At 40.9% G+C, this 23402-nt stretch overlaps 1 protein-coding gene across 2 annotated transcripts in view; it reads left to right on the top strand.

Moving 5' to 3' along the window:
* The first annotated feature begins 16126 nt into the window (after positions 1-16126).
* The window catches only part of VWA3B (von Willebrand factor A domain containing 3B), a 73595-nt gene continuing 66319 nt past the window's right edge, over positions 16127-23402 (top strand). Inside the window, exon 1 of one of the 2 annotated variants that reach the window (XM_071813607.1) lies at positions 16127-16173. The gene's annotated coding sequence lies outside the window, so the exon portion shown is untranslated. The remainder of the gene's footprint in view (positions 16174-23402) is intronic. The other variant, XM_071813605.1, reaches the window with a different exon arrangement.

Here is a 23402-nt window from a genome sequence, read left to right as displayed (position 1 = left end):
ACAGCATTGCCTGCCTTTACTGCTGCTGGCTCAGAGGCTGCAATTGAAGTATAAAGCTGTAGAGCGTGTTTTTTTAATAAAATACAGTTCCATGTTCTGGAGGAGGTGCTGTCTGGCTTAATAAGTTTAGCTACTTATTCCCTCACCTGTCCAGGAGACAGCAGGGACTGGGGGCTGCAACCATGAGGCAGTTGAGCTGCTGGAAAGGTAATTGTCGAGTTAAAGCTGCGCATGGTTTTTGTGCAGAGGAAGGCCTAAGTCAAGTCAAGGCAATGATGAGAGACTCGCAAGACTCTTTTGAACCTCAATCTGGCCCTTGGGCTTGGAGCTGGACCTGCGTAGTCGTGCTTTCAGGTAACCAGGCTTGGTGCTAATACGTTTTTCTCAGTAAACCAACAGCAACCGAGGCAGCTTGTCAAACCATCTTTCCTCGTTATCAGAGTTAAAGAATATTGACTCAAACCTCTGCCAGTTTGATTTATGGTTGCTGTGTGGTCAGAGATTAGTAGGGTAATATAAGGCACTGATCCAACTGGGTTACCAATACCTTTACAATAAATCATTTGTTTAAGACTTTGTCTCGAGTAAAACTGATGTTTTTGTGAAGATTAGCATTAGAATTGTACCTAATAGTTTTTTGTTCTCCTTTTTTACTTCTTCACAGAAAGAAAAGGCCTAGAATAATTCTTTACCTTACCAGTACAATCTCATTTAACTTTATAAACTCTGTAATGTGGAATGACTTTTATATGGCATAACAGCTGACGTGTAAAGATAAACAGGATTATTTTATTATTTCTGTGACTCACTTGTCATCAGTCCACATTTACTCATACTTTGAGGACCATATTGATCGGGAAATTTGTTTTAGTTACCAAACAAATCAATGGTTTAGTTCATTTTATTTATGGTTATATCTACCACCATGATAAAATGCAGACATTTAGGACAAAAGTAGTTTCTGAGGCCCATGGCTTGTGATTTCAGATTTGTAGGCAGTAGACAGCTTTTTTATTAATTTATGCCTATGGGGTAACTAGAGTTAGTAATGCTTTTAAAATAACAGCTGCTGAATGTTATTTCCATACTATCTAGCAATTATAGCATGTGCCATCACCTGATAACTTAGTTGTTCGCTTGTACAGTCCTCACTCTGATGGTTTCAGATATTTGAATACTTTCTCTTACTCCCAGGGTATCAGATGGCTCTGAACAGTGAGTGTGGTCTAACAGGCTCTGTGCAGAAGGTTCTGCCTTTTTGTTTCCCTGAAGGGGAAACTGCTTAGTAAGCAAGGCCTTCTGGGCTCATGAATAGAAATAGTGGACACGTGGCTGAAACCCTTCTATCTGTGCCTGTCTCTTTCTTGCTGAAGGAAGGCCAGTTGTTTTTGTTTTGTTTTTTTGGTTTGGTTTGGTTTGGTTTTTTCCCCATCATTCTGAGGGTGAGAATTATTGATCCTCTGTTGCCAAAGATATCTGAGATCTGTCCAGCCATCTGCCATTCCTTTGGGAGTGCGACGCTGCGCCTCCCATCCCTGTGGCGTGACTCCAGTGCTTTCCTTTTGCAGAAAGGTGAGATGGTCCTTTGGCAGCTGATGATCCAGCAGATGATACAGCTCTGATCCCATCATACCTGGTAATCCAAGTGCCTTCTTCTTACCTAGCATACTGTCAACTTTTTCTTATCAGTAAAAGTCTCTGACAAAAGAGACAGAGGAACCCAGGTTATATAAGGGGAAAAAAAAACCCAACTAATAAAAATGCTTATTTCCTATAGTGATGAAGAGATCAATCATAGACTGTGCCTCTTACTCATTCTTCTAGCTACTAGACACTTCTGCAGAGTACTGTATAAAACCAATAAGCAGCTAAGTGCTTCGTGTTGCTGAAGAGCTGATATATGCATGTTTCAATTCTCCAATCTGTTCCCTTCTGATAAAGCCAGGAATGAAGAACAAAGCCACCTGTATGTTAAAAATTATAAAAGAAATCACTTAAATACAACTAGTTGAAGTGGAGGAAAGGCTACTATCTACAATAGGGAGAAAGACTTTTCTTCTGAGTGTTCACAAAGTTGTACTTTCTGCTCATCTTCCTCTGTTGATTTTCTGTATCTCCATTGTCCCACCACTTTTTTTGCTTGACTGCTGAATAACTTCTGGTCATGGGCTTCTTTTGACTAATCAGATACAGCTAAAGTTTTGAAGCTGCCTGAATTCTTTAACTGGAAAAGACTCAAATATGAGAGACCATCAGATCCCTTCCTGTCATCTGTAAATAATTTTCAAAAACTGCAGAGAATGTTGTAGACATGTCAAGTTTTCAGTAATTTCAGGAGGAAGGGAAGATCCCAATGTAAATACCAAGTAGTATATGTTATCTGTCCTGGGAGGCCATCATGCTGATCAAACTGAAAATAGGCTCTTCAGTAGAAAACTGCCTGCAGTTTTAATTAGCTGTTGTTTTTTTCTTTTTCAGACAGTACCTTATTTACCGAAGTGTAGGGCAACCTTGAATGTAAGGTGACCTCTAACTGTCTGTTTTAGCAGGAAAAATAAATGTCAATGTGTGCTGAAAATTCCCTAAATTATCTTTGCAACCCAGAACGATCCTACGTCTGACAAGCCACCCTTAACGCATGATGTAGACAAGAAAATTAATGTGGAGCAGGAAGTGTGCTGGTTGTAAGGGCTGGGTTTTGCACTTAAATGATGCAGTCGCTGGTTACACGTGAAGTCAAGGAAAAGCCGGGGAATAAAAGTTGTACCTCTTTAAATCTTGAAGGGTGTTTCTAGGAGAATTTCTGGAGAGAAGTGTACAGAAATGCACTAAAGACTTCTTCAGAAGAGCATGTGGGTTTGTGCCTATGATATGGGTAATGTAGGCAATTACATAGTTCATGGGATTCTACATCACCCATACATTGGTGGAAAAAATTATATCAGTAATTAAAGGTATACCTTACATCTAGATCCTAGGATCAACAACTGTGGGAAACCACAGCAGGTTTGGTATTGGGTTTGGTAACCAGATTGTGAAAGAAGGAACCAGGAGCTACAGATAACCCTTGCTAGCAGCAGCGCTGCTTTGTGTTCTGTGCAACTTGTGATTGCAATGGTGAGATCGCATTTGTGGCATAACAGCTCAAATGGGAAAAGTGCACATTCATTCCAGAGATTGGCTAAAAGTTGTAAACATCATACATACACCCCAAACTCTAGGCAGACTGGATATTTCAGCATCAGAATCTCTCATGAAAACTACTTCATTTACTTTAGCTGGTTTATGATTTAGGCTACAATTTCTTTGGGAATCAGGTTCATGCTGGTAGAAGTCTAAATGCCCAAGTTTCCAAGAAGTCCTCTTTCTCCCTTCTTCCCCCATATCTGGTTCCAATATCTGGAAGAAAAGCCCCAGATCATTAAAGGTTTATAGATTTACTTAGCTAGAAACAATTTTACTGTATGTAATAACAGGTTTTAATAGCAAGAGTACAGTTTGTTGTTGTTTTTTTTTTTTTAAATTTTGCAATTCTTGTGACAGATCCAAACTTCCGGAAACGGCTAAAGACATCCTTTGGATGTGTCGTCCTGATTACGCTCATAGTCATCTGATTGCCTGCACTTAGCCGTAGCATTCAGACTTCCAGCTTAAAAGAAGTTTGTTGAGGGTTATTCCCAAATGTTTCAAATCACTCAGCCAAGCAGGACATAAGTTATCCTCTCAAAACAGGGAAGCTGATATAAAATTGTTTTGTTTGGACCTGTATCCCAAAGTTGCACATAGTTAAATTGCTCAGAGCCACGTGAAAACACAGCTTTGAACCACAGGAGAAAAGTCATGGCTCAAGGATGTATTACACATACATGAGGACTACACAGATGCCTTGACAGCTTACAGGAGCTAGGGAGGAATACATTTCAGGAAGGCCAAGGCTGTAGATCATTGCCTGGCATCTCTTCAGCCCTGTAAGCTGTTCTCTCCGGGATCAGGTTTCAGAAAGGAATGCCGTCACGGGAGATTTTACACCATGACTAAAACTGCTGACTTTTCAGCAGGATGATTAACCTCCCATTCCGGGCTTGGCGCTTACTTTATTTACTAATGCATCCACTAGTTGTTACGTGGCAGAAGAGAGGGGATAAGTGCTCTGCCTAGGAAGGATATGTGTGAGCGGAGAAAGTACCACTCATCTCCCCAGCATTGTAGTCTCCTCTGAAACAGGAGGAAGACCCCTCATCTGCAGTCAGGGAGCTATTACAAGCAAAGAGCACAAAAAAGGCATTTGAGTTCACTGCCATCAGAAAAATCATCTATAGAATAGAGTGTCCCAGGCTGAAATGTATCTTCTGTTATGTTCTCCATGCTGGGAGGGGGAATCTGGACAGGGTCCACTGCAAAGGCAACAGCTGCAGGGAGGTTTTATGGCCACCTGGTTCCACTAGCAATGCAGCTCTGTGGTGTCAGGAGATTGACTTAAGACAACTCCTACAAAAACATACCTTTTGCTATATGGTAACAAACCACCAGCCAGAGGTGAAACCTTTACCTGCAATTAGACCAAAATATTATTTTTGGTGAAATAGTGGGTAGTCAATTATTACTCTGAAAGATCAATAATACTTAAATGATGACAGTTTCTTAATGTCACATAAATACCAAGTTTCTCATTAGCTGCTCTTTCATAGTAGCAAAAGTATACCTGAAAATATGAAAGTTCAAAATGGGGAGCCAGGTAAACATAGCTAACTTGTGCTGTGGGCTTGGTTCAGTTACTGCTGTGTTTACAGGTTCTTTGTGAGTGACAAGGTTATATCTGGAATCGCAGCTTCCTGAGTCATGGGATTTTATGAGATTCTTCCCTCTTGTCCTTCCTCTCCTGTCAAAGGATGATGTTGGCAGCCATCATGAAAGTATTTGAAAATGCAGGCTTCCTGAAGCCTGAAAAAAGAGAAAGCAAACAAACCCACCTTTAGTGTGTATATACATACACATGCCTACACCCATACACGCATAGGTATATGCATATATGGCATGGATGGGTGTGTCCATGCATATCTGCCTATCTGCATGGAAGGAAGGAGGGAGGGAGAGACATAAACATCTCACGATCTTTGTGAAGGCAAGGATTTCGGTTTTTGGAAGGCAGTCACTGGCAATGCCAGCCCTCTTAAAAAAAACCAACCAACCAAGCAACCAACCAACAAAAAACAGCCTTGGTGAGAGTTTGGAAATACGTAGCTGGTTTGGAGAAGACTGTGCACACTGCCAGACCAGGTCCTTTAGGAGAAGACAACACACTGGTGACTCAGTATTGCAAATGCCTGATCCACTTGAGCAGCTTTTCATGTGGATGGAAGTGGCAGGAGGGAGCACGAGGTACCCATGAAGGAGCACAAGAGCTCCATCTCCTCCAGCAAGAGATTCCAGCACCCTGATACTGCACTTAGTTTTCTCACTTGTGGTAATAAAGTTTGCATCATGCTTTGTGAGGTCAGAAGCTAAGGATCCAAAAATTGCATTCTTCCTCATGAGTAAGCTTTAGCATGCTCTGGAATGACTCATCAGGTTAAAGGGTTGTCAGGCCAAGCCATTTATGAAAATATGCTTTTAAATATTGGCTGAGTTTTCTGAGAAGGAAATTTTGTATAAAAAGCATGAAGAATTGCATCCAGTAGGCATTAAATTTTTAAATACATTTTTTGGTCAAGATTTGTAGTTCCATATGATGTAGATTTTGCCTTTTTTTTTTTTTTTTTCCTGCGTGCCAAAATGAATTTTAAAGCAAAAAACAATACATACATGCTGGCAAATATTCTTACCATCCCGTGTATTCAGAGTTATTTAATTAACTTGTCAGGCTTGTTTTTTACCGCGCTCTTTCTGTGGCTATGACAAATTATATGTTCCAGATCTGATTATTCATGAAATGTCGACTGTGAATTTCAGGCTCCCTCATGCTTAAAATGTTTAATGGAATTAAAAATTAAAATATGTTTCTTAATTTTATTTAATTTATGACTTCAGATTACAGAATTTAAATTCAAAGGACGCTACAGAACACATCAATTAACTGTACTGAGCTAATTAACTTTTATAATAATTTTTTGTGACGGCCGCAGATATATTTTCAGACCTGAAATAAATGACTGGACTGTTTATTACTGAGATTAGTTTAAAAGCTTTGTTTTGATTTCATTGGTAGGCACATTTTAATATACTTTTGGAGTAAATAATGAATGACTGAATCATCATTTCATTTATCAGAAAGATTCAATTATGAAATTAAACATTATTTCAGAGTATTGTTTCCTGCTGTTTCTTGAGGGGCATAATAAGGCCTTGGGAAGCTTGTTGCAGGACTTTGAAGACATGAACATCTCATTGCTGCACTATAGTAGGCTACAGAAACTTTACTTTCCTGCTGTAGGGGAGCAGGATTAGAGCTGAGGTTCTCAGTAACTGCTGCTCAGAACCCCCTGACAAACCTGGCCCAGTTCACACCAATGGCTACCAGGTGGTTTGCACAGATTCCTATAGGTTCTGGATTATACGAATTAAAGCTGTGTCGCACAAATTGTAGTTGGTATATTATTTTTCATATACCTGTTTCTCTGGATAAAGTTATTTTATCCTTTTTTGTCATTAAGATGACATCTCCTTTTTCTTTTTTTTTTTTTTTCCTTTTAAGAAACTATTGTCCCTGTATAGATGACTTTATTTTCTCCATTCAAGGCTTAAGTACAACCTTGCGTAAAATTTGCATGAGAAATCATTTGTAGCACGTAGCCAACCACCACTTCATTACCTTTGCAGGAAACCCCCTCCTCTCTCAACAAAGCAAAAATTTAAAAATAGGACTCTGTATGCAGAACCTGACGTTATCGCTGCTGCCTTCAGCTACAGTCTTGTCATTTATGACAGTTGCGTAGTTCGTGCAGCAATGTTTATGAAGATGCCATTAGAGTAATAAGCAAGAAGGTGGATGCAGTGAGAAAAACTAGTTCAAAGGGACAACACAAGCATCCCAGACTTAACTCAATAGGTCTTTTCAACTGTCTTAAACGGGAAGGAAAATAAACCCTGGGCAGTTTGCCAAAGATTGCTTCTCCTTCACAATTAACTTCAAAATCCAAATGAAAGACTTTTCCAAAATACATTTTCTGCTTCAGCTACAGCTACTGGGCTGGGGAATGCATTAGTTCAAGTAAGTCCTACAGCTTTTGTTAAGAAGACCACACTGACCTCATAATCGACAAATCTTTTTATCTTGCTAGGCAAACACCTCTCAGGAAGATTAAGGTTTAATGCCAATGGGTTGCATTTCTTGCAGCCCTTTTATCTGTGATATCTGTGATGATACCTTATTCTCTCCCTCCATAACATGTTCCTCCATGGCATCCTCTTCTGCATGGAAGAAGCCCCCTGGGTCATCTCATCTTCCTGTAATGTGTTTTAAAGTCCCTCTTCTGCTGAGATGCCTGTAAGAAAACAACTGCTGTTTAACAGCTTGAGGGAGACACTTGTATAACAGGAGCTACATTAAAAGCATATGAAACTTTGATACAGGTTTTTTACATTTGTCAGTGTTCCCCTCCCCAAAACAGGTATAGGACTTGTTCTCTTAGAGTCTCATCTACAAAGGGCAACTGAAGTGTGACATGGAGCATTAAGAATCTGTTGGAGGTTCTTATAAACATTAATTAAATATTTAAAAATAATAACATGTACACCCAGTCCCAGTTAACTGAGGCTGGTTACATAAGCAGCTATTTTGCTCCTGATGAACTTTCACTGCTTGGCAAAAATAGCTGGAAAATAGTTTTTTTTTTCTGATTTGTAAAACTAGCTGGTGCCACTGCCAGTTTCAGATAGTCACACGAATCCAGTTTTACGATCTGAGATGGAAAGCCTGGTTGAAGCCATAGTAGGCAACAAGCCCTGACTGGAAATCAAATAATCCTTAAATGCTACATGTTCCTCAGTGTTGGACTGAGGGAGGAGGCTGCATTTAAGGCACTGTCTGGCATTCACAGCATTCAGGCCAAATTTTGCCATTCAGTTTTTGAGGAAAGAAATGGGGTCTACAGTTAGGGATGGTTTCAATAGAGAGGAATTAGGATAAGGCCAAAAAATCAGCTATTTCTGTGTTGTCTCTCTGGCCTGGCCCTGGTCACTTCATGTGCAGCCACACAAGTCACTTGACTTTGGGCAGAAGGAGATAACACCTACTTCCCCACACTGCCATGAGATTAGCTTCATGTTTGTAAAGCGCTTTGGCAAGACTGGGAGCTAAGTGTTATTTGGGACTCCTGCACTCCTGCCTCTGACACCACCTCAACACCCAGGGCTTTGGCAGAGGGATGCCAACAGCTTTGCTGTAACTCTCCTGCCCATATTAACATACAGAGCCGCCTTTGCAAGGCTATGCTGTGCTTTAATTATGGCTTAATTTGCTCTACCTGTCATTTTTAATATGGAGCTGTATATATTTTGTTGTCTTCCATTGGTTCTGTGGTTATATTGAGCGGATTATCTTTGGAGCAGCAGCACAGATGAGTGGGAATAAGAAAATACGTTACAAGTAGAAGAGCTTAGTGTAGTTTCTCAGATATTTTACTTTCCCACCTCATCTTCTTTGGGAAATGGGCAGCGTCCTTCCTCTCTTTCTGGAAGCATCTTTGCATTTTCCTGTGCTTGTGGGAAAGGCAACTGGGCAATGACGTAATTTGATGTCAATTAAAGGGATTTCCTAGCAAAGGATGGTAATTTGCACAGTGCTGCAGGTATGTGAAAGCACTGAATGGTAACCTGGGAGTACTGAGAGGGGAAAACTTCTGTGTAACAGAGCTATAATCACTTGCACTTTCACTAATTGCCAAGAGCCAGAGACCCTAAGTGCCATGTTATTTTTTATATAATACACATTAAATTACTACATCTTGTCCATTTTCTCCAGTAATTTCTCCCTCATTGTCACCAGCCCTCAGCAGCAAGTCTCAGTTCCTACAGCCCTCCTTTTGTGAAACTGGTGGTGGCAGAGGAACTCTCTGTAAAGAATAAAAAAGAGGCAACTGCTCATAACAATATAATGAAATGGGCTGTAGACCCAGCTTGTCCCTCTCAGAATTAAACCAGGAATCATCTTCCAAACACAATGCCTTACCTCAAAGCAGACTCTTACATATCTTTTTGCTGTTATTCTGTGTCGTGGGGATGCTGACAGTCACAACCATTTACATTTTCACGTTTTTCAGCAGACTGATCAACTAGGCAGGTATTCAGTAATCAATAATACGTGTTGTGTTTTTGGAATAGCTACGTTCTTCATTCTAAGACGTTAACCTCTTCCAAAGCTTTCTTTTTTCACTTTCATAGATTTGATAGATTTAGTGTGCATCATTAAAAAAAATCTAAAGGAAGAGCAGTAAAGAGCACACAAATAAATTTTAGCTAGCTTAAAAATATAATGACATCTTAATAATAATATCTGGGAAGCTCCTGAGGAATTTGCTAAATGAACCTATTACTGTGCTCCTTAAAGATTTGTCTGAGAAGTGTTTTTATGGGGTCTTAGTTATCAATATTAATTCCCAGAGCTGCACATTTTTACAGTAGTTTTACTGAGTATACAGAGATGAGAGAGAGCAATCGTGTAAAAACCATTGACATGAACACCAATGGAAAAGGAAATAATTAAAAAACCCACCTTTTTTCATATTTCTACAAAAACATAACAAAACAGAACATGGACATTTCTACCATTGTAATTAATAGTCATTTAATTATAATTGCATAATTTGATGAATAGTTTTCAAAAAGGCTACCACAGATGTGGCAAAGAATAAACAATAACATTCTACAGTACCATAGTCTAGCATATTACATTTTACTCTGCTTTGCACATATTAACTGGAGAGCAAATTTGACATCAGCCTGAGATGCATCTAAGTGTGTTTCATTCCATGTTAGTGAGAGCAACAAAGAAACACAGAAGGGTTGGGTGATCTGCATAGAAATGTCCTGATGTTCATTTCTTTCCTTCCTAATGTGATATTAACAACAATGAGCTGAAAAATGATGTCTGAATTGCACCTGGATGTACATCACGTGTTTGTCTGTGCACTGCTTTTTTCTGAATGTTAGCACCAACCAAGCCATATAATAGGCCATGCATATAATAGTATTTTTATACACGCAGAAATATGAAGGAATAGCCTGCTTTTCTATTACATTTTAAACTACAGCATGCTTATAGATATACCAGTCATATCTGTGAAAAACGAAAACATGCAGTGAAAAAGGTAACAGTTACTCAAAATTTGATTTGAGTAATCAAATCAGAATTACAATCAAAATTAAATCAAAATTATTTAAATGCTATATATATATATACACAGTTATGACAATAAAGAATACTTTATTCTTACGGAACAAAATAATCTTTATCTTAAGGAAAAGTAAAACGTATTCATATAGATGAATAGCTGCTGAGTTTTATTTTGCATGTCTTTTAAAAATCTGAAAGCTATTTCTCTCAGGGAAGAAAAAGTTTATGACGGAGTCAGTCTTCAACCAGAACAATAACACACTCTCTTTCAGTAGAAGTTAGAGCCTTTTTGAATACATAGAATGAATGGTCACACTTAGCAGTTGAGCCCCAAGAAGGTAAATTAGGAAAAGTGAAAAGCTCAAATTTCATCTTTTATTACCAACTAAATTACAAAGTTTATTGTTCATCACTCGTATTTATTGAAAAATTATACATTTACACTTCTGTAGTGTAGACAAGGTCCAGGATTGACACTAAAAGTAACAGGGTATGAAAAATAAAATGGAGAAAGTTCAAGTTACTTTTGGGGACAGGAACTTGTCGGCACTCCAGGTTGTCTTTTCAGACTAGTTACAGCAACTTTTTCTTCCTTTCACAGACCTGTTGAAGTAAAGTCCATTTCTATTTGGAATGTTTTTACATATGTACTGAAGGGATTCATGTGTATATTTAGTGAAGCATATGCTGCGGACCTTTTTTGTTATTACAAAAATATTTTTTTCTCAATAACACGGAAAAACAGGGAGAAATGAAGTGTGCCCTCTCCTGAATATGAATAGTGAAGTACTTGAAGATTCTAATAAGCTGTTGTGAATTCTGCATTTTTCTGTCAAAAACATTAGCCCTCCTCTGACAGCTGCCTCAATCGCTTCCTTTCGCAGAAAATTCCAATGCTATAGTTGTGTATCCCAAGTAAGAATGTATTTGAAGTGATGAAAATCACAGGACAACCTAAAACAAAGCAGATGTATCAAAATAAGCAAAAGAGAAGCCTCTGTTGGATAATTCTATTTTACTTGTTGCACACGCAGATCCATCAAAGTATGTGGGCTGCAGAGGGGTCGAAATGTGCTCCTGTCTTGCTCTGACCTCAAGCACTGTTCTCATTCAGTTCATCACTTGTGATCCTTCAGTTCAACATGTTTAATCATTGCTAAATACTGGGTCATCCTGGCTTCTGCTTTGCAGGACGCTGAGAATATTTTTCAAAACCAGATACTTTTTGGCAAGATTCTGGTGCTACTTTTTTTTATATTTTGTGTCCAAAAGTAAAATGGCAGCTGTTATGGGAGCAGTAAGGCTGGTTCTGTTTCTTGGAGTCTGCTCTGGGAAGACCTGAAATGGGAATCATAGAATTATAGAATGTCCTGAGTTGGAAGGGACCCACAAGGATCATCGAGTCCAACTCCTGTCCCTATATATGACAACTCCACAGTTCACCCCATGTGTCTGAGGGTGTTGTCCAGTCTCTTCTTGAACACTGTCAGGCTTGGGGCCGTGACACCTCCCTGGGGAGCCTGTTCCAGTGCTCCACCACCCTCTGGGGGAAGAACTGTATCCTAATGTCCAACCTGAACCTCCGCTGGTACATCTTTCTGACATTCCCTTGGGTTCTGTCACTGGTCACCAGAGAGAAGAGATCAGTGCTTGCCCTCCTCCTCCCCTTGTAAGGAAGCTGTAGCCCCATGAGGTCTCCCCTCAGTCTCCTCTCTCTAGGCTGAACAAACCAAGTGACTTTAGCCACTCCTCATACAGCTTCCCCTGCAAACCTTGTAACCCTCTTCTGGACACTCTCCAGTAGCTTTATATCCCTTCTATCCTGTGTTGCCCAGAACTGCACACAGTGCTCCAGGTGAGGCCGCACCAGTGCAGAGCAGAGCGGGACAATCACCTCCCTCGCCTGGCTGGCAATGCTGTGCTGGATGCACCCAGGACACGGGCGACCCTCTTGGAAGCCAGGGCACACTGTTGGCTCATGTGCAACTTGCCGTCAACCAGAACCTCCAGATCCCTCTCTGCAGAGCTGCTCTCCAGCCTCTTGTTTCCCAGGCTGTATGTGTTGCCGTGTCCCAGGTGGCTGATGGAGTCTCTGGGAGGACTCTCTATCAAGAAGTCGAAAGCGGGAGAGCAGGGCTTTCTGTACCACCTTACTCAAAGAGCTCCTTGTTTGCTATTGGAGGCAAGAGTTTTTTCTGTATTTACTGTCGCCACATGATGACAACACCAGAAACACAAAGCTTCTCAAAAGTTGTTGTGTACCTGTCACCGTGTGCTTGTTTAAATACTTGTAAAAGTAAATGATTTAGCAAAACCAATATGAACCATAGGGTGCCAACACCCTTTTCCTTGTTGGCTGCACCTTAAACTGCTTTTGGTGCTCATTTTTATGTCTAAAGTAAAAACATACTTTGTGGTTGAGACCCTCTATTTTACTGGCACAGATCGAAAACTGTGGACATAGTGTGCAAGCACAGCTTTATATAGATATTAATTGCAAGACAGACAATTTAATTGCATCTGAAGCCAACATAGGTAGCTTCAGGAGGTGGAGTCTGATGTGATTATTGCTTGCAAATGTCCTGGACATACTAGGGATTACTTGATGGCACATTTTCTTGTTGAAGTGTGGCTATGGTACAGGATTCACAGCTTTTTGGTGCAAAATGGTGGAAGAGCTTGTTTTAATATTTCCTGAAGCAAAGCAGCATTGAAAGGAAAATACACTACCCCTCTGTAGAAAAATAAACATCCTGGGCTTCAGCACCGTCTTTCAGATAGAGTCTCTCCTCCTTACTTCTCTCCTGAATAGTGCTCTGGTTAGTATTTGATGAGAATGAGGAATGGTAATGATAAATTGATGATAAACTTTTATGAATTAAGAAACAGGACATAAAGTTATTAACTTTATGGATGAGTAACAGCTGAATCACAACTGAGACTTGAATTGGCAGACTCTTCAAATCTCTATTCCAAGTGAATTCCAAAATAAAACGTCATTCCAAAACAAAAAATAAACTTTGAGATTTCTCATGGAAGGAGATTTTTGGATTTTTTTCCAGGACAGCATTCTGAATTACATATTTGTTTGCCCTTTACAAATTCTTCCTCAACGTCTTTGAACAGTCAAGAGCTCTGGCTGTTAACCATGTTGTGACGTGCTAAACTCGAGAGTGAGGAAACCAAAAAAGCCAGATTTCCTCAGATTTTTGGGCTGCTGAGAGGCCCTGCTCTTGGAAGTCCTGGAGAACCTTAATGTAAGCATCTGTTTTGGAACCTGGAGCCAGCTTATTGTGAGGTAATTCATACGACAACAGAGACTAATCACGAGGGCCCTGTCATTTAAATGCTCCAATTACTTTTTTTTTTCCTGCAATAGCTTCTGCTCTGCTCCCACATCCCACAATGCATTCCAGGGCTACTATGTTAATTGGAAGTTTATTTCTGTGCATGAAGTGGATTTTAATTAGCACCTAAGGGGCACATTCTGGTGTCCTGACTCAGGTGGCATGGAGGCCTACCTCAGCATCACTCCATGGCAGCCTGTGGGACTACTCATGAAGAAAGGTGCTTCCTGGACCAGACAAAGGGTGACTGGGAAGCTCTGAGCCACCCAGGTGGGACAAGAGGCTCCACTGACTCTCCAGCATTCAATGCCGTGGCCCCAGGGCCCTGTAAAACAATAGTTATACTAACTCTTCCAGTTATTTTGCTTGACTAATGAGTAATATGAGTGGCTCCAGATTTTAAGTCTGTGAGCAACGTAGGCACACTGTAAAAACTGGGATTGCAGACAGTCTTGTAATAAATTAATAACTTTGACTATTACGTGAGTCATCTGTAAAATGGGCCCTGAGTTATGAAGACACACACCAACAGTGGGGGGCATTATGAGAAATTAAAATTAATGTGACATAATACTACTTCAATTACAATAGAAGTACTGCAGCTGGAAGAGATGGCAAAAGTGGGAGGGGCATAACTCCCCTGATTAGCATAATTACATCCATGCATCTGGTTTCCAAAATCAGAGTGTGAATCAGTTTCAGCTCGGTATTGGCACCTCCTGCCAGCCCTGCAGCAAGACAGCCGTGAGCAGACACCCCGGCTCCTGCTCCCCACGATGAAGCTGGGAGCTCTGACAACCAGAGTGGAAGGAAACAAAAGGCGCTGATTAAAACAAAAAGCCTAATTGGCAGGTTCTGTGATCAGTGCAAAATAAGGGGGTTTTTGTTGTTGTTGTTTTTTTGTTGTTGTTTTTGTTTTTGTTTTTTTACTTAATGCTATTAATCGCGTTTCAAAGCTCTTACAAAATGCACTTCCCTGATAATATAAAATATCCCCTCCAGCATCACTTCTCTGTCTCTTTCCTTGTTCTAAACCCACCTGCACTTAAAATCCTGGAGAACCATGTGTGCAGATATTGCTAATTACAACTTCCTTACTACAGAATGATGTGTGTCACTGTCCTTTTCATGGACATCATATGACAATCCCAGCAGGAGGAACCGGGGCCAACTTATAAATCACCTGGGCAGAGTTCCAATTACATTATTGCTAAGAGGCATGTCCGGCCCACAGTCACAACTTGGGATTAAAATGTCAGTAAGTACTTCATGGAAGTTGTTATCTATGAATTATTTCATAACTCTGTAGAGTATTTATGAAAATATGCTGTAAAGAGTTATCCAGACTTGAGAATTATTATCTTAATTGTGCTTAGACTGGAAAAATAATTACAATGCACTGAGGTTACTGATCTCTTCTGAATGAGCTCAGTGGTATTACAGTAAAATATTTTAAAATGCTTTAAAGTGAAGAGAGAGCTGAAGTTATTTAAGCATAAAGTTCTGCTTAAAGGTATTCTAGGCAACGTGTCCATCACAAGTGTAATACAGAAACATATGAAAACTAAACGGTGAAAAAAAAATTCTTAATTGCTTAATGTACTTATTTTCCTGTATTATCAAAACGTTGTGAAGGATTTTGACAACACCAAAGCTATTTTACATTGTTAAAAGACAGTAAAATGTCTTTAAATATAGCATTAACAGGTTTAATATCTCCTACAGAACCTGATGTAACTCATATAATGTGAAAAGACTGCAGATGGGCCAATGAAGTGAAAGCAAGTCCTTAAATATTCCACATTTTGCAAATTATACACTAGATATTTTTTCTGTATGAAATAACTGTCCAGTGTACATCCTGCTGGGTAAAGAACTGCCATCTATGATATATTTATGTTGGCCAAGTAACCCTTAGCATGAGTGAATGTAGAGTAATTAATTTATTGTTCAAAACACAGATCTTGGTATAAACACAGTGACTGGGTATAAATGTTGCTTTCAGGATCAATATTTATCATCTCTCAGTGATTGTTGTTGGGCTGATGCTGCATTTACAAATAGAAAAAAAATCTTTTTCACCCCTGTGGCAGAATGCAAACCCCCCTCTCTCCCCCCGCCCTCCTTCAGTATGGAGGGAGTAGGCACATCTCCCTCTCTCTGCTACTTGAAGCTAACAGCTGCTTTTGTTTGGCCCAGAGCACCCTGGCCAGGGCCATTAGGAGAAGGGATTGCCGAGGCACCAGTGAGCCGCTGGGCACCTGTGACCAGTGTGGGGGATGTTTGGAGGCTTCAGGGGCACCCCACACACGGTGTGGGGGTGCAGAGAAGCTTCTAGAATGCCTACAGTCAGGTCTGATCAGCCAGTATAAAAACGGCACTCTCTCGTCGAGACTGGGCCCATTGTCGCCGGTCTCTCGGAGCACGAGGAAGATCCTGCCGCCGAGACCCCCCCCTCCCCGGGATGGAGACCCCGCTTGCCTTGCCACCACGGGTGTGAGTAAAACCCCTCGCAGGATTGCGAGTATATTTATCCTTTCCGTGCACATATGCACGTGTAACTTCCCGTGCTTAATACAAGCACGTATAAAATTATTTCCTCGCACAATCGCGAGTGGAACTTTATTTCCTCGCACAATTGCGAGTGTATTATAAATTTATTCTCGCACAATCGCGAGTGTATTTTCCTCCCGTGCTTCCACATAAGCACGTGTAGTATTCCGTGCACATTCGCACGTGTAAGTAAATTAACCCTCGCGGAATCGTGAGCGTACACTTTACCTGTATCTCTTTAAGAATAATCCCGCACCGTGTTCAGGCAAGTGTGTACTCCTCTGGGACTTTGGGGTGGTTCCGGCATTGTTTTGGGTGAAGCCACGTGCATGCACTCTGTGGACCGCCAGTTGTACTAGTTGCTGCCCCTTAATAATTTTCCTCAACTGATACCCGAACCTATATTTAAGTCACTTTTGGAGTGCTAAAACCCTGTTTCTCACCGGTTTAATAAAAGTTGTTTTGGACCCTGTTGTCCCTTAAATTAACCTCGGGGTGCCTCCGTGACAACCCCTTTTAATGGCCAGCCTTGCGATCTCAGCTTAAGATTTAGGAGTCAGCTTTGAGACCTCTCCTTTTGGCACATAGCCCCAAGCAGCTCGGGTTCAGCAGAGCCTCAAGCTCCTCACCTGTTGTCTGTGTCCCATCTCTCCTTCTGCCTGATGGAGGGCTGGTGCAGATGTGAATGGTGGGAGCCCTCTGTTGCAGCAGCACAGATCAATGCATCTCTCTCACTGAGAAACAAAAAAGTGCCTCTGTCTCAGCCACTCGCACCAGTCAGAGCCCACTAGTGGGACCACACCTGCCTATCATTCACGTGAGGCAAAACTCCTTTTGTGGGCCTGAGTGACCAGCAGCATGCCACCATAATTCTCATCTCCAGTTACCCCTTTTGAAAACATCACGATACTATGGTCTACATGAAAGAAATGTTTCGCTTAAACAGTTTTTCAAGCTGAGGCACTGCCCTTTTTTGTATGTTTAGTAGTTGAAGAGCAGAAGAGTCCAGATCAACTTTGCCTAAAATTGAAAAAGCTACTTTCACAGTTGACCACAGTAAAATACCCAACCTGATCTATACTGGAGCAGCTTACTGATGTAGGCTTTTCACTTGTACATTAAAGTGTTGAATTTATTGTTACATAATACTATACACCTTGCAGAAATGGTAGCAGGATACTTTGGGGCAGCCGTTGTTCCTCTGTATTCCACTCCTCTGGCTCCTGCTGTGCTTGCTTTACGCTGCCTCCACCTGCAGCAGCCATCGCTTCAGGGACTTGGACTTATTTTCCGCAGTCAGTGCCTCTCTTACCCCACCCTTGATACAGTTCTGTAAGTAATACAATATATTACCTCTTGTCTAGGCTTGATTAGAAATCTCAACGTACCTACTTTGATCTGCTGTTGCAGTGGAATTCCTCTGTTGTCTGCTATACAAGATGGGCAACTTCTTCAAAAAAATGTTCTTAACAATTAGCGGGGGTTTTTTGGGTTTGTTCTTTTTTTCTTTTTTTTTTTCCCCCCAAAATTTCCTACTCTCATAGACTTAATCACTGCAACAATAAATTCTGCTGAATGCATATTTCCATATAGAAGGCAGACAACATGACAGAAAAATATGTAACACCCTTGGTGAGCACTTAAGAAAATAAAATGCAATGGCAGAAATCCTTGTGCGTGCATTGGTGGTTTCATTTGAGTGTGAATGTTAGGGTCACGGCACAGCTAGATTACTGTGGGTGTAGTATGGCTCTAGATATTTATAAATAAAACAACCTGACTTTCATAAAGGCTGTTTTCATTATAAATGAATGTCCTTTGAGTTGGATTCAGTCTGGTTGGAATCCCGGGGACTCTGATGGATCTTGATGATTTTGTCATACATGACCTCTCTCTACCCTTTCACACAAGATGATACCAGACAGACTTCAGTGTTTTTGATGACACTCACTTCATTTGCGCAATTGTCATTTATTACTGAACCAACACTGAATCTGTGGGTTTCCACAAACCACAACTTATTACTGTTGCTCCCTAGTGCTTATAATAGGCAAAAATTTCCCTTACTGGAGGAAACTGTTCATTCTCCATCTTGTGTTGGAAGAATAAACTTATCCTAATGTATTCAGCTTGTTAAGTTATTTACTAGCTTTTAAATGTGTCTGCAGATTATTTGTTAGATTTTTGAATTCTTACAGCACCCAAACAATTGAAGCATCTTCAGTACAAACTTTTGTCACTATGTGCATATGAGCTGTGCCTCAAACATCTCTCCACATGCAAGTGTTTTTATGATGGCATAAAATTCGTGTTTGAACCTAAAGCAAATTTTAATAAATGTTTTACTTGCTCTTATTTCAAATACTCCATTGAATATTTTCCCTCCAGTGCAAATTAATCTACTTATTCATGCCTTTTCTCACTCCTCCTCTCTCTCCCTTTATGCCTCTTTATTCTCTTTCATTTTATATCTTGCATTTAGCATTTTTGCACTCCCACTCCAAAGAACAGATGAATGGACAGGACCTTCTTGGTCACTTTGATCCCTTGTATATCAACCTCTATCTTTTAAGCTGTTTATGTCCCACCAATACTCCAGCTTTAAGTCTGTTGCAGGTCCTCACTCTTTTCCCCTTTAAGAACTTCGTCTCTTTTCTAAACTAGAATAATCAATGGTTAGCTTAGTCTCCTTCATTTATCTGTTGCACTAACATTGGAAAAAAAACAACCAACCAACCAACAACAATTCACTTTCTCACTTGTGCTCTATATGCTTCCCAGCTTCTTTGCCTGTTGAGGCTTTCCTAATTTCTTACTGTTTCTAGGCTACCAGTGCCTATGATGTTGGAAGCACTTTCCAGAGGTGGATATGCCCTGTCTTGGGGATTCACAGCCCAAAGGATACTGGCAGGCAGATGTTGGTGGAAGCAGGCAGGGACTTCCTACTCATGTTAACTAAAATCATCCTGTGACAGAAAAACAGAGGTAGAAAAATGATGGAGAGAGATACCACAGCAAATGAGATGATTCCTCAATGGAATAAGAAACCAGTTCCCTTCTTTCCACTCCACTTAAAAAGAACCCCTTGGTTCATGGACAAGGTGTAAACAAGACTGACTTCCGGAAAGGGGAAGAAGCGCATAACTGACGATGGACTTTGGGAAGTCCATCACGAGAGCTGTGAAAGCCTTTATTTGCTGAGGAGGAGAGGAAGCACTTCTATGCAGCTTATGGCCCATACTCCTCCTTTCAGTATAGTCTCTCCAGTATAGACACTGTGCCTGCTAGCATGTTTTTGTGCTTATGCAAGCAGGCTCCCTGGAAAGAAATCCATGTGATATAGGTAAGGCATTATCACCCCAGGGCAGTGAGGAATCAGCAGCATTCGTGTCTTTCATCCTCCATTCCAGAAAACACAAACACCGTGTGGGTACCAGGGAGTGGCAAACCTTGATGTGCAGCACCTGTCTTAAACACAAAGGTCCATGGTGCACTGCTATATATATTTTTTTTTAATTTTTAAATTCTAAGATCTGATCAATCTGTTACACACTCTTCCGAGTAGCATTGCTGCTTCAGAGACAAGCTCATCTCCATGAGTACCTGGTCATGCTACATGTGGTGACTGGAAGACAGAAATTTGCAGGCACAGAGAAGTTTCTGTTTACTCCTGTCAGTTTGGAAAAACTTCCAGTTAAATATAGATCTAAAGAAAAGTAAAAAGTAGAGAAAAAATAATAGCCACAGAATGGTATGTGCATCCTCAACAAGCATCCTTCTTGCAAAAGTGCACATGGCAGGTTTGGGAAGCAGCAGAGAATGACTGTGCAGAGAAGACATGCACAACTCAAAACCATGGGTGGACTGTTGAAGACAGCCTGTTGCTGGCTTCTGTTGGAAATATGACTCTCTTTCCTCAAGCCCTGAGAAGAGATTTTTAAACATGAGCACCAGACATTCACAGGAGACACCCAGCTTTTTATTATTATTCTATGGCTAACAGTTTAGTCCTACAACTATTATAGTTTAGTTAGACCTATGTGCAATGACATTAGCCCCATACTCCCATGCTTTCCTCCTCCAGTAGAGTGGTCCCACAGCATGGAACTCACAGTTTATCCAGCGCATCCAATTTGTTATGTGGATTGTGGGGCAAGGGGTAAAAACCCCCAATACACATTACTTCCACCATGACAGTCCAGCCCTTCCCCATTTTCCTATTACATGTACTCACATCCCACTTCTACACATTGAATTCTTGCTTCTCCCTGCCATCACACACCAGTCACATACCCTTTAGCTCCCCTCCTGTCTGTGTCTTTTCCCCCTGAAGTTTTACTTATCCTCATTTGCCCTTCCCCCATGCCTCCCTTCATTCTCCACTCTCCCACTACACAATGCTTATTTTTTCACTTCATGCCACCTCTCTACAATGTCCTCACCCAAAAGTTTGCTTACTTCTAAGCTTATATTAGAGAAAGGTGCCCATGGGCTGCAAGTCAGTCACAGGCTGCAGGCTGCACAGTTCTGACATGCAGAACTTAAGCAACACCTTAAAAAATTGAAGGAACAATTTAAGGAATGCCTAGAAAATTAAAATTCTTCTGTTTGGGTAAATGTACAAGGTACAGTGCAATACCGTACAGGTGCTATTGAGCCCTGCTCTAAATGCAGCACTTCTGCCAAATCCTCTGTCCTGCCTCCTTTGCCTGCCTTTGAGGCAAAATTCCACACTCATATCGCTACACCATTACTGACAACAGTACTCAGCCCTTCTATGGCTAACTCATTTACCTCTGACTTTTGCAGAGATACTGTGAAGAAATTTTTTTAAGAGGCTCTTGAAGGGTGAGAACAATATAGACGTGAAAGGCTGGGTGGAGAATGGATTGAGAGCAGACCTGAGGAGAAGGACTTGGGGGTTTTGGTTGATGAGAAGATCAACAAGAGCCAGCAATGTGTGCTTGCAGCCCAGAAGGCCAACCATATCCTGGACTGCATCAAAAGAAGCATGGCCTGCAGGTTGAGGGAGGTGATTCTGCCCCTCTACTCCGCTCTGGTGTACTGTGGAGTACTGTGGCCAAATCTGGGGCCCACAACATGAGAAGGACATGGACCTACTGGAGTGAGTCCAGAGGAGGGCCATGAAGATGATCAGAGGGCTGGAGTGCCTCTCCTGTGAGGACAGTCTGAGAAAGTTGGGGGTGTTCAGCCTGGAAAATAAATGGCTCTGGGCAGACCTTGTAGCAACCTTCTAGTACCTAAAGGGGACTTAAAAGAGGAGAGGGACTTTTTACAAGGGCATGTACTGAAAGGACAAGGGATAAAGCTATAAACTGGAAGGTGGTTGATTTAGATTAGATATAAGAAATTCTTCACCATGAGGGTGGTGAGGCACTAGAACAGGTTGCCCAGAGAAGTCATGGATGTCCCATCCCCGAAGGGTTCAAGGCCAGGCTGGACGGGGCTTTGAGCAACCTGGTTTAATGGAAGGTGGCCCTGTTCATGGCATGAGTTTGGAACTAGATGATCTCTAAAGTTCCTTCCAACCCAAACCATTCTACAATTCTATTATTTTAAATATTTCACTTATTTGACTTCCTTTTGATGCTTTTTATATTCTGCCTGTGCTGCTAACTTGTTTTTTAGGTGTATGCATTTTTTTTTGGTAAACAATCACTGTAAGCAATGTGTTTAGTAAGGACAGCATTAACTCAGCTTCAATCCAGCTTGCTTTTTTTGTTTTTCCTTAGCCCTTGCAACCAATTCCTGCCCTCTTCGTGAGGGAGTCAACAGGAAGTATGACACCATGGGGCAGGAAGTGTGACAGCGTTAAACTTCCTGGAGAAGCTCCATTCTTTGTGCTATCATAGCCATAAGCATCAGTCCCATAACTATCCTTACTGATCCTATGTGTGACTATAGGAGACTATCTCTTTCTTAGTACAATAGCAGTTAGATTAGATGCACCATGTACAATACTTTGCATGGATAAAGAACTTTTGCAAGTTTGCAAGTGGAAGACAGAAAAAGAGTGGATTATCTTTTTATTTTGGCTGACAAAAGATAGTGATAAAATCCAAGCAAACAGTTCCATGTTGTAAGCACTAACTAGAGGAAGTGATGACAAAAAGCTGATTTTTAGCCAGAAGAAAAGGTGATCAAATATTTATTGGTAGGTGAAATATTCTAGAGTCACAACACAGTCATGCTTGCTAATGCAATCTCAGGCCCAGATTACAATACATTTTCTAATGAATGCCATAATAATGTGCTTTCCACCCATCAATATCACTTCGTCGTTCAGCCTACAGATCAGATGACAGAATGGCTCAAGATTTATTTTTATCATCCCTGCGCAAGGAGTGAATTCCCACTTCCTAGTTACTTGGATTCTTGCCTCCTTTATTATTCAGCCTTGCCTCATTCAGCAGGCAACATCTGGAGAATTGATTCCTTGTTTTCCGCATGAGTTGCAAGGGCAGGCAGTGGCCAAGGCAAAGGGCTTCTATGTGAACCAGGAGCAATATTTATTTGATGTGCAGAGAGCATCTTACTTTCCTAAGAACTTTAACTGAGAATGACAGCCAGTTGATCACAAAGCCTGTGGGAGCTAGAAGTTGCTTTGCATTTGCCAACCTTTCCCCCTGGGCTTGTCAGGCAGTTGTACAAGTGCTGTAATTCAAATCATTGGAAGGAATGTTTCCTTGCAACACTTTCTGTTTAGCATAGCCAAGCCTAGAGTGGAGGTTTCTGGCAGACTCTTTAGACTCTTTGCATAGAAAGTTACAGCACACATACATATATCTATATATATATATTATCATAGTTACTACGTTTACAGACATTTAGGCATCAGGATACATGGTCTCAATCTGTACTGTGGAAAAAGCCACCTGAGTGAGACAATTTAAGTATTTGTTAAAAAACTTCCGTTGCTGGAAGCAGCAAAACAAATCAGGAGATTGACTAGATTGATTTGAGTCATCTACTTATAAACATATTTCAAGAGAAATTTTTAAAGCTCTCTCCCTGAAAAAAACATGGGTGCCTAAAGAAGCTTGTGTTATGGTAGCCACAGTGTCCAGAAGTATCCAGAGAACATTCAGTACCTACTATTTTTAATGATATAATGGGAAGCTGTTTCGTGTCTGAGAAACAAATGCCTTTTC

This window comes from Patagioenas fasciata, chromosome 1 (genome assembly GCF_037038585.1).
Source record: "Patagioenas fasciata isolate bPatFas1 chromosome 1, bPatFas1.hap1, whole genome shotgun sequence".
Classification (NCBI taxonomy): Eukaryota; Metazoa; Chordata; class Aves; order Columbiformes; family Columbidae; genus Patagioenas; species Patagioenas fasciata.
This window is presented reverse-complemented; position numbering and strand designations above follow the sequence as displayed.